Raw genomic sequence first — 12,832 nt, 5'->3', positions numbered from 1 at the left:
TTTCGACACCGCGAAAGAACAACTCTACGATATATATATATAGCAAGTGCGGTTGCGGCTGCTTGTCACGTTTATGAATGCCAGGTAGAACGCGGAAACTCTTCTGTCTGGGATTATTTTAAGAGGAGTGTTTAATCGACGATTCAACTCAAATATTGGTGGAAAAACTTGCAGGTTTTCGATAATTAGTTAATCCTCGATCGGACCACCAATTGTTTACCAAGTTGGTTGCCGTTTGGGCGATTCGTTCGATAAACTTGTTTATTATAATATATGTATCGATTGTTCCGTGGTTAAATCCGTACGAATTTCTGAAAGATAAAATTCTTGAACGAAATGTGCGCGTGTGTTTAAGCGTTAATGCGATGATCCAATCTATGGTAATGATAACGGATACTTTCCATCGAGAGAGAGAGAGAAAAAAAAAGGAAGGGAAAGTTGTCTAGCGAAGTTAATGCGTTTTGCATCGATCAATCGCGTCTTGTTCTTGATAATGCAAGCACGGGAACAGGGTAACTCGGGTAACACGAGAACTGGAAACGAGCACAAGAAACAGCACCGGCTTACGTACATTCCAGCGATCGGATATCTGGAGCCCACCTTATCCCGGGACGTCTTACTTATAATACCTATGGGCCTGGACCGAGTCTCGGGTTAACGTGTTACAGGAGTGACTTGCGACTTGGTAATTTCATCCCTGGCGTGGTGCCTCCTTTTCTTTCCTTTTTTTTTATTTCACGAGCCACTACCTCCGTCGCCATCGCTATCATCATCATCATCATCATCATCATCATCATTATCATTATCATCATCATCATAATCATAATCATCATCGTCATCGTGGTCATTTTCGTGGCTATGCTTCGTCGCAGTCATCGTCATCCTTACGGCTATTGTGCCTGCACGTACACCTTACACACGTATCAGCCACGTTTCACGACCAACACACGCGTAGGTTTAGGGGTCTTGAGCGAAGAGTCAGCCAGTGTTTGCCTACAAACAATCCACTTCAACGTAACCTACGTCTCTTATATGCATTTCCTTCCTCTTTTACCGTTCCACTTCAGCCCTTTCCATCATGGCGTCCTTGTCCACTGAAGTTGAGGCAAGTTAGCCGAACATAATCATCTTCAAACAACGCGTTTTCCCACGTATCCATCCAGCGCGCTATTGTTCTGACAATCGTCGAAGAGGCCAGATTTTAGCCGAGAGCTTAGCATTATATCGGCGCGATAACGAATCGTATCCTCGGATACGTTGGGCATAAAATCAACGGCATCGATCAAACTCGTCCGTTATTAGGGCCTCTTTACAGATTATACGTGTCACACTTCGATAAGCGTGGGCGAAACATCGTTCTGGATGGAACTCTTTTAATGCGGATCAACGTATCCGTGCAACGAGGAGAGATCCACCGATACCCATGAGATCCATTTTGACAGTTGGCCTTTTGTTTTACCCGATGGATGGACGACGACGATGACCGGGAAGGTTTCTCTCGCTCTCGCCATCCCTCGTTAGAATATAATATGAGAGGAGTTCGTCTAGATCTGGTGGGCGTCCAGTAGTGGTAGAGTAGGTGGTGTTAGTGGCGCCAAAGATAATCCTCGCGATAGTTACCCCTCTTCTTTCCCTCACGTCAATCAGGATTGGATTCGGTTTAGAACTCTGTATAGCTGAACCCGTCGTATCAGAGGTGCTCAAATGGAATCCGATAACTGTACACTGTCGTGAAATATCGATAGGCGAAGATTTTGCTCCGTATCGCGTTGAAAAATTCACCGGACCACTCTCGCCGCCACCCCGTCGTCTATTATTATTATTCCCCTTTCATTCCGAGAGAAAAAAAAGGGAAAAAAAAGAACAAAAAATCTACACCAAGCTTCCAAATTACGTAATTGCATATTTAATTTTCACACCCTCCCTTCCAAATTCACAAGTTGGATCGTTAAACAAACATTGGCGATAACTCTTGAGAAAATTGTAGCACGGCGACCAACTTGGCCCCCAGGTGCACATCGAACTCACTTCCGCTCATAAAACTCCGTTGCACGGTAACACGTTCCATCCGTGAGGAAGAAGCGTCTATGGTCCGTAGCTAGGGGGTACTTAATGGCTATTTAATTCCTAATCCAACCCGCGCACCGGCTTCGCCGACGGCGCTACTTTCGCAATAATCTGCGCCCGCCCGCCCGCCGTTTCCCGTCTTCCTTCGAAAACAGAAATACGGCAAAGACGGTCTAATCCACCGCATCTGGGATTCATGAATCCCTCTGACTCTTCCACGCGTCGCGCTTCCGCCGCCCTCCGCCACCACCTTCGCCACCTCTTTCGCTGCCTCCTCATTCAGCGGGGCGACGCCGTGTGCCGCCACGGCTCCCTACCCGCTTACCCGCTCTACCCAATCGGCCGACGGGGCTCCCACTCTTCCACTTTGTAGAGAGCTACTTCCATATTTACATGGGAGGTAGTCGCAAAAGCGAAGTTAGCGCGGCTAAGCTGATTTAAGCATTCGTTATTATAATTCTTGGAGAAGGAAACGGCGGCGCCGCTTTTCCAGTTTCAGCCGCTCAGCTCCAACTTGCAGCTCAACGCCAACCACCGGGGGGGCGGGATTTCCCGCTAAAAGGATGCCGCCGCGCTTCTGCCGCCCGCGCTCTTTGCCACCTCATCAGCCTAGAATTCTAATTTATCCTATGAATTATCCGCCAGAAATAAACTTCAACGTTCCCGTGATTACGTTCATTGTGACCGCTTGATTTCCCTTGTTTGCCCCCACCCTCCCTGCGGTTTTTAGACGCCGCGCCCGATGATATTGCGCTGCCTCGTTAATTATCGCGGAATCGTTTTTTTTTTTTCCGATTCGAATCTTCTTTCACGATTGAACAAGTTTCGAAAGAGCTTCCCCTTTTTTCTATTTTTCGAATTCACTTTTCGAGAAGCTTTTTTAATGGAAGAAGGGAGAACTTAGAAAGAGGAACTCGGAGGTAGCCACGTCAAGTTTGTCTAGTGATGATTCCTTGATGAATTTCGTCATTAGACGCTTTCGTATTAATTAACAGTTGTGAGGTATTCTTCTACTTTTTTTTTTTCCTCTCTTTCCATCGCGAGAGGTCGCTTCTGCGGACCTCGACACCGCGCGTTCGACGGTAATTAAGTTCGGTGTTGCTAGTGCGCGTAGTAGTTGCTAGCCTAGAGGTATCCATATCTCGGCCGGGTCGGGTCTCCTAAGTTCAGAATCCATCGCGCACGATTAATTTCCCGGGATCCCCTGGGCAAATTTCAGGCTGCACGATCACTTGGCCCGTTCGTCTGTCCGTATTCTTAATTAATAACCGAGGCAGCTGGCCTCAACGCTGACGTCATTACCAAAGGCCTTTTTGCCTTTCTTCCTCTTACTCGTATTCCTCGTTTTTTCAATCCCTCCGCCTCCCCCTCCGTTCCCGCTTATGAGATATCGCTAATATACATCACTAGCGCCACCAACGGTGTACCGTGGAAAGCCTTAATGAAGCCGTACACCCGTGCGCCCGCCATATTAAACCTAACCTCTCTCTAAGCCGACAATGAAAACCGACCTGACGAGATGATCGTCACGCGGCGGGGCGAGATGAATGCGACACGGCACCGTGAAATTTGCTAAACAAATGTCGCTCGTTTACGACAAGCTTCGAACGCTATCGACGTTAGGCTCCCCTCATCATAAGAAAGAACACGCAAAGAAACGCAAACTCTCTTTTCACCGGCTGCCTGGTACCGGTGCCAACGCGTGCCTCTCTCGAATCCGACTGTTAGCGGATGCACGCGGTAATGGCGATAATGATGATGGTGATAGAGGCTTTACGGGCGTCGAGAAAAACATTGACTGTGTGGAACGTGTGCGGAAACGGACGGGGACGGATACGGACGAGTACAACTTTGTTACAAATCGAACCGAGATTCATCGATTCCGAGTTTCATCCACTCCATTCGTTTCATTCCCGAGGAAAAATTCTCGAAGAACGATTCTCATCGATCTCGAAACGATTTCACGGACCGAATCTGCCAACTGTTCAAAATTTTCGAGCGCTGGTAGCCAAGAAGAAGGAACGTCGGCAAGAGGAATCCGGGGAGGCATGAAAGGGGAGGAGGCTGGGAGATTGGTATCTACGACCTTCCGTCGAGAATTCCTTTGGTGTCGCGGTGTTCCCTGCACAGAGGTTAGGGCTGGCCGGGCCGACTCGATAACGAATGGCCGGTCGTTACGGTAAATGTCTTACTCGAGGCCCCGAACGACCGATGGAGACCACTGGGATAATGATATTATTACGGCCATCTTGATTCTCCTGGGCCACACTATCATCATACGTCACCCGTTGCGTTGAATCCACGCCGTATTACGGGCATATATTTCCTGGCGTGTCCTGGCCCGAGCAGTTGCTTTTTGCCGCGCGGTTACAAAGTATGATGATCCCGCGGAGACGGGCCTGATGAAATCATCAGGACGCGCCAGATCGTCCGTGGCTCGAGTTAATATCGACTAGAGACGCCTGCCAGGACAAAACGTTCCGTTTCTTCGTGCGGAATGAGGCAATTTGCTCTGCCGGACGGATGGAGGGGCAGAGGGAGAGGGAGAAAGAGAGAGAGAGAAAGAGAGGGAAGGTCTCTCACGGCGAGAAGGACCTGCTGCAACTTCCGCAATCATGAATCCTTTCGCTCCTCGAGAATCGTTTGGATTCGTTTCACCGGTTCGGGAAGAGAGTTATAATTGATTACAGGCTAACCAAGCCATCCTGTAGGACCAGTTTATCGGGAAAGTTTATTCCTCGAGTGGATTTGCGTGTATAGGAAATTGAGTGGTTGCCCGTTGGATAGCCGAAGATTTGAGATTTATTCGCCTCGGCGGTGAAAAAAAAAAAAGAAAAGAAAAAAGTGAAAAAGAAAGGAAAGAAAGGAGGGAGGGGGGAAAAAAGAAGAAGAAGGAAAATCAACGCCTCCCCCCGTGGACTGGTGGTTCTCGGAATCCATTAGAGAAATCGTTCGCTGCTGGACCATTTTAAAAGCCGGGAGTATTGCTTTAGTTGGACTCGGTATCGATAAAGATATATATATATATATACACACTTTCTTTCGATAAGTGCGAGGATTGCGCGTTTAATCATCGTTTTAACAAGCGTCCGTCTCTAGTTCACGCGACCGAGTAATTTGACCGGAGGAAGGGCGGCCATTTTCCGAGAACAATTTCTTGCTTTTTGTCCAACCCCGTTGGAATTCACGAATTAAGCGGAGCACGTGCCGACTACCGCTTCCTCGAACGCTCGCTATATAATTATCCGCACGAAATGTATCTTTTAAGGACTCGGTTATAAACGCGTTGCAGCCTCGCCAGTTCGTTCGCAAATGTGGGTCAGCCTGTTTGTCAATCAATCCTTAATATAGCCTGCCTCCCCACTTTGTCGTTTAGGCTACAAGTCGCGACTGTGGGTCGTGGTTCGCGTGCACGGTTACACGTTGATGAGCGCGAGCTTTGTATAGCTTTCTGTCTTCGTTCGACTCTTCTCTCTTAACTTAAACTGTTTCGTTTCGAAGGAGAGGAGAGGATATTCCAAATATCTGGTCGAATTTCTGGACGAATTTCGTTTCTCCCTCCCACTCCAGATTCTGTGGATTCTGATTCCGTCTATCGATCCAATCACGCGTCAGCGAGGAACGAGTCGATTTCGTTTTAGAAACGAAACGATCGAGATGACCAACGACGACGACAACGACGACGACGACGACGACGTTTAGCGCCAGGACAAGAGCGAAAGAAGGGACAAAAATTAACCACAAGCTGCGGCTTGACCTCATTGGCCGCCGTGGAGTTAGAATAGAACGGCGGGGGAGGGGATACACGGGGGGAGAAACAAGGAGAGAAAATGAGAAACGACAGAAAACTTGGAAGAAGAGAGAAGGGAGGTCCACCAGTCCCAGCATCCTCTCTGATGAATTACTCTCTGGTGATCAGTAGTTCCCAACTCCTGTTCCTCCTCATCGATCGCGTAGGAAATCGCGTGGAGGAAATATTGTGGATATTTTGGGAACCACTGGCAAATACTGATCCGGATAATAGGAGTCCTGAATCCTTCGAGGCAATGTTCCGCAGACTTTCTTCCGGGCGTCACAATGTACAGAGCTACAAAATGAAGAACGTATATTTTACTCTGGAAATATTTACTTCGAAACTTCTGGTTTTATTCTCTCTCTCTCTTTCTTTCTCTTTCGATGCATCAGTCGAAAAAATCAAAATCATCTCGAAAAGGAAATTTTATCAAATATTTTTAAATATAGCTTTTTAGAAATTTAAAATTTTCTTGAATCATTCGATTAATATACGCTGTTCGAGATACTCAATTAATATTCGCGATTAAAAAGAATCATCCGCGTCTTATCCTCATTTTTCCCCCGATTGTATACATATCCTCTTGGACGCATCGTTTTTTTCCAACGTTATAGAGTTCGTCGTGTAAAAAAAAAAAAAAAAATGACGAGCATCGTCGACGGCGACATCGTCAACGTCCTCGAGCAACGATGCCTCACAATGAAACATGAAACGTCGACTCCGACCCCTCTGCCCTACCGGGGAGGAACTTACCGATTAACTCATCTATCAGAGGCATTGTTGCCCTCAATGAGAGGATACCGGTCGCGTTTATTATGGATATCGCGTTATTATACTAACTATACTACTCGCTTTTGTGCGGCGATATAAGTTTTCCGCCCCGGTCGTTCGTCGATTACCGTAGGGACAGCATCGATGAACGAGATCAGCGAGATCGTACAAATATTCCACGAATCGATTTGACGATGAAATTTCCTTCCATTTTTTAAATACCATAAAAGAACTACCAATGTTTCTTTGATTAAAATGTCTTGTTTAACGTTTCAATCACAAATTCTTATCTCTTTTATCTTTTCCCCAAAATTTGACCGTTTCCAGATACCTTTAAAATTCTCATAGGGTTTCTAATTCTAAAATTTCAAATATTTCGATAAAAAAAATTTTTTGATAGAATTAAAAAAGGATAAAGTACGTATGATCGATGAGCTCATATTCTCACTAATGCGTAAAGAAGGATATAATTGCCAGAGCACTTTTAAGGAAAATATTTTTAATCCAACTAGCATTATTGAAACTGCGAATACAGTTTGAGTATTACAAGCAATCGCGTGAGTCAATCTGCAATATAACACGATGAAAGTCTCGCCTATTATTAAGAAGATTTTAATCGGCCGCCTATTAATGTCGCATTAAGAAATCAAGATTGATCATCTGCACGTTCATCCTTCCGTATAACTCTTTTTTCATGCCACGTTTCATATTGGTATTAATATCTCGTGGTCTGGATTCATCCGCGACGATACAACCAACGTTTCTTTCTTCCGACGAGGATGAAGAACGTTCGCGCCTCCGTACCAGGGATAATAGTACGAGGAACTAATCGTCATTAACCCACAAATGGTCTCGCTCAAGATTAATATAAACGACCACGCGATACAATAGTATAATCGTGTAATGAAAGAATACTCGATCACTTTCACGGCAACCTTTCAGCCTTATACCAATAGAAATTAATTTCGATCGCGATAACGTATCGCTAATGAATCCATCAATCAGGGATCACGTCTTCTTTCTTCTCTCTAGAGTTAGTTGTTCTCTCGCGCCAAGATTAAACATTTCGATCCTTCCTCGTTCGATCCTCGTCCTCTCGAATTCGATCGAAGAAAAAAAAGAAAAAAAAGATACGATCAACGGGACACAAAGGAATCGAAAGATTCGCGAAATACCTTACCTTCTGCCATTTGGCTATCTTCTTGGTCGCCGTCGAGGTGCTGGGGATACCAACACCTCTTCAACAACGGCGAGAGATCAGATGTACATACACGGGTTGCCGGATAAGTATCAAGTATACAGGTCGAGCAGATATAGTCGGCCAGTATCGACCGGGTAGCCAAGTTCAACAGCCAATCCTCGGCTGCGCGTTAAAACCACGCCCTTTATTTCGCGGTTGCATTAACCACATCTCGCTGTCTGTATTTAAGTCAAGCCGGGGATACTTAAACTTTTTCTCCGCCTAGAGAGAGAGAGAGAGAGAGAGGGGGGAGAGATGGAGGGGTGAAAAAAAGGGTTAAAAAGCGGTCGACGCAGAAGCACAAGTCACGTACGTCGAATTAGGAATCCTTGGCTCGTCACGTTTCTTTCGCCTGCTGATTTCTGTGGATCGAAAAGAGGGGGGAGGATAAGATCGTACCGGTATCTTCGAATCTCCTTCCTTCTCCTCCACCGTTCGCGAGAATCCTCTTCGAAGAATCCTCTTCTCTCTTCTCTCTAGCGAGGAGAAGAAAATTCTGATTCCGTGGAAGGAGTGGTGGTGTATTTTCACTTCGAATCAGAGGGAGAAATTAACGGGGAACGGGGTGGGGGATTGTAATTGTTCGTGGAAACATACGTGTCGTTAACGAAGCACGTTGCACGAGTACTAATACAGGAGGAGGGAAGAGGGAGGGCATAGAGAGAGAGAGAGAGAGAGAGAGACTCACCGTTTAATTGAATTCATTCGATCGTAACGAGGAGGAATAATTACGTTTCGACGCGCCCGTATACTACTATTACAAATCACCGAAGAAAGTGTCATTAAAAGCGACAGTAATCACGGATACCCGGGATTCTTCTGTTCCGTTCCTTTGTTGGGGATTGATTGCTTTTATTGCCGCGAGATCGGGAACGGAATTTGAAGAAATCGATGGAACCCGATCTGCACGACGGTTTGATACGCGAGACACGTTTGATCTTGTTAAACGGGCGAGCTGTAAATTAATCAGAGAGAGAGAGAGAGAGTTAAGCTCGATAATATTTTTATCGTCGAGGGATGCATTATCTTTCAGACAAATGTAATTATAAAACGTTTCGAATATATATCTATAGGATACGATCGAAAAGCAACTGTGGAAGGGTCGAAGCTGTGAAGCATTGAGAGAAATTCGCTCGCGGCGAGGTAAATTTGCCGCAATTCACGGCCATTAAAGTTCTCGTATTTATGTAAATAAGAAATTCGGCTCGTCTCGGAGAGGAAAAGGGAGGAAGGGTAAGGGAGAAACTGGTCTCACTACTAGCACTACCCGCTCCCTCCGTTAAGGATATCGGATGCTGGATGGAAGAAAGTGCGTGAAAGACTGAGAAAGAGAGAGGGGAGAGAGAAAGAGAGAACAGAAGGAACAGAAAGCTCTCGTTAATGAGCTTCCTCACCCTCAAAGCTTTGAAAGCCGGTTACACTCGTCTCACCCGGCCCCGCGAAGCGAGAGAGTTGTTCAATTCAAAGCTTCCAGGAAATTATACGTCTGTTACCGTTCTATCTTGAAGTAAAGGCTCAAACTCGCCTCTAATAGCGGCAATAGCGTATTTTAATCTCGGTACGAGGAAGTGCATTTGTCATTTTCCTGTCGTACAAAAGGCTTCTCGCCTTAGAAGCTGCAATTTGTAAGATTATTCGTTCAGCGCGATTTAACGGTGACGCGTTGGATACACGTTGGGTGAGTACTTTCTTCCGTCAGGAAGCGAATGTTTCGCCGTTTCCATGTTTGTACATTTCCGTAATTGAAAGTGTAAGATTATTATTATTGTTATTATTATTTCCCTGGACGGTGAAAATCGTGCAGATCGCGTAGATATTTCCTCTTGACGAGCATCGACAAGGTGGAAGAAGAAGGAAGAGAAAAAGAAGGGGATGATTTTGGCGTGCAATCGTTGACAAACGACTTTAAAAGTTTCCCCGATAGTTGTATCGTTGACGGGAACGTCCCGATTTTCCCCGTGGTCGGTTCCCCAAAAACGGGGGCATTAGAAAGTGGCATCTGGACAAGGCACTTCGGTGCTAAAGTATTTCACGGAACGGGGAGTCTCGACTTGGCTGCAATGCCGTCACGGCAATTTCTCTTGGGGGATGGTTACTTACAGTGTTGGCTTAAACAACATACTTAACCGGGCTACTTAGTACTCACGGCCGCAGACGTACCCCTTGCAATAATAACATTTCACCCCCTTTAATCCGTAGCCTGCTGTTAGTCCTCGGCTAAGTATCTGCCCTCCTCTTACCCTCCATTCTCGTTCCATCGCTTTTCGAGCGAAATCAAAACACGGAAAAGCCGATACAGTTTTGCGTAATACCCTCGTCAGAAACTTCCTCGAAATGTCGGTCCTGTTGCTTAAAGGGAGAGGATCGTGAACAGAGAGAGAGAGAGAGAGAGGGAAAGAGAAAAAGAAAGGAAAGCAGAGTGATGCAGAGGGATGTTTCGTGTATAGATTGCAACGATAATGAAAGTCCAATTAATCGAGGTTACTCAGGATCGTTCATCGATATCGAACGAACGAAACTTTTTTCCAATTTTTATTCAATTCTCAATTTTGTTCGAGAGAACGAACAGGTTTGCTTTGAATACATTAAAAAAAAAAAAAAAAAAGAAAAAATGATTGAAATTATTACATCGATCCACGTGGAATTGATTTGGATTTCGAAAAACATCAGATCGATACGATCTACGTTATGCGTATGGTCGAAGGATAAGATAACGGTAAAAGCGGGGTACGGATTCCCATAATATAAGTTCTGCAGAGTTAGAAGATACCCCATCGAACATAATACAGCATAAACCCCATAGTGCTAAGCAGCTTAGTACCTCGCAAGGGCAGTGACGCCTGACATATCCATATATACCGGGTCGAGATACGTGACAGCTCGGGACATAGATGTGTACGATGAATTTTCTTCTTCGCCTATTGGAAAATCTCTTACTTACTCTTACTCTTATATATTATTAACAAAATTTCAACATTTTCATATTTCGATTTTTTATTTTTATTTTTATTTTTCCCTTTTTTATTTCTCTCATCCGATCTTTCCCTCGAAACTCGTCCATTTCAACAATTCATCATCGTTGTCCGATCCGATAACGGAACGATCTATTGTACGATATAATAATCTGTCGAGAAACGAAAATGTTTTTCACCCAGTTATTCCAGTTAGTCAAATATTATGTTTTTCTCATGGAGTTGACGCAGGCCGTTCTTCAGAAGGGAGCAGAGGGGCGACGCGTGACACACCCCCATTGAAATCCTATGCACGGGATATACTTAAATTAAACGGACGCCGGTGTCGCATTATGGTCCAAAATGGCAAGTTATATCTAACCTCTCATTAACCCCCGTGTGAACTCGGATACGAGAACCCTCGATGAAAGCCGACACGCCGATTTTCGAATTCGTAATTTGCAATTGGGGGGAAGGGGGGGAAACAGTTTATTATGGGTTGCAGCAGGTCATGCGAGACTTTTCAACCGATCATGGATACATATTCGTCCATCAGATGGATAATTATGAGTCTAGAAAATTCGTGAAGAATCGTGAAAAAAAAATTCTTAATTATAGACTTATGATCGTATATATATATAGGGTGGGAATAAAGTTCAGTCGGTTTCTAATTTTCACGCGTGAGAAATATATATTTTCAAATGAAAATACGATTTATCGCACGTACGATCATCGCCATTCTCAATCTGTCATGAATGTCGATTTCGTGGCTTCCCTCTCCCCTTTCCTCCGCAAGGTTTGCTCGCACCCTTAAGCAGCCAAGAGCCCATGATCTGGTCGACAAGGAAGATGCCGGAAGAGGAGATCGAAAATGTGGAACGTGTGCACGAGTACGAACCAGGGGGTTGTAGGAACACAAGAGAGGGAGAGAGGATGGAGTGAGAAAGATCCGTAAAGCCTGAAAAACTTCTTACCGCAACAATGGCGAGTAGCGATTTTAAAAAAGATCCTACGAAGATTTACCATCACTTTCACACCTCTCCACGGCACCCCAGCGCCTGGTCTAAGACCTACAACAAATACCTGGTGGGCATCGTAATCTCGCTAAGGCCTCCCATAGTGGGGCTCCCTTGTCGGGCCCCCATTATGATTTTCGCGGCATTGTCACGGTGTCGAATCTGTCTACAAATAACCACTAGAGAAATGGTTATTCACTGTCGATACTCTTCTACGATCCGCACTCACCCTCCTTCTTCCACTCCCGCTCTTCCATTCCTCCTTTTCCCTCCGTCGACAGCCCCGCTTTCCCTCTCGCCCGCGCTCATTCCGGATTCTCTCTCCCCCCCCCCTCTCCCCTCCCCATTCAGAGTGGACTACATTATTTTGTTGTAAGGCCTCGACCACACCGTATTATCCTAACATCTAAATCCGGACAGCTGGATGTCTATCAGAGTCTCTCAACTAGGAGCGCCTCGTATATTTCTAATAGGCAAACGCCTAGCTTTTCGGTTTTATTTATTACTCAACGCCGTTCGTTACTCGTTCGTTCGATAACAGGATGGTGAAACAGGATTTTTCCATGAAAGTACAAAAATTTCTTTAAATCAACCGAACAATTTTTGCTCGAACGATTAATATTCGAGAAAAATCGAAATACGGAGCAACATTATTGAGATAACAATATACTTATTAAAATTCTTCTAATATAAATGTCATTTATTCGATAAATTTTAATATCGCGAAGATATTTCATCGAACGTCTACGGAATGGAATAATTCCATTGTATTGAAATCCAGTTCCATTTCTCACCTTCGGCTGAGAACCATTTTCTAATGAATGTGGCAGAGGTGTTAGAGCAGCAACTGTCAAAACACGAGCGGCAAGACGGCCGTGGCATCCAGTGTGCGACAAGGACACGAAACTGGGGTAGACTGAACGGTCCTTTTTCACGCCATATTGGGTATATATCCGTGGCTTGGAAATACGGTACACGGAATCGATGCGTATCG

This window comes from Apis mellifera, linkage group LG2, assembly GCF_003254395.2.
Source record: "Apis mellifera strain DH4 linkage group LG2, Amel_HAv3.1, whole genome shotgun sequence".
NCBI classification, from domain to species: domain Eukaryota; kingdom Metazoa; phylum Arthropoda; class Insecta; order Hymenoptera; family Apidae; genus Apis; species Apis mellifera.
Note: the sequence above shows the minus strand (reverse complement) of the source record.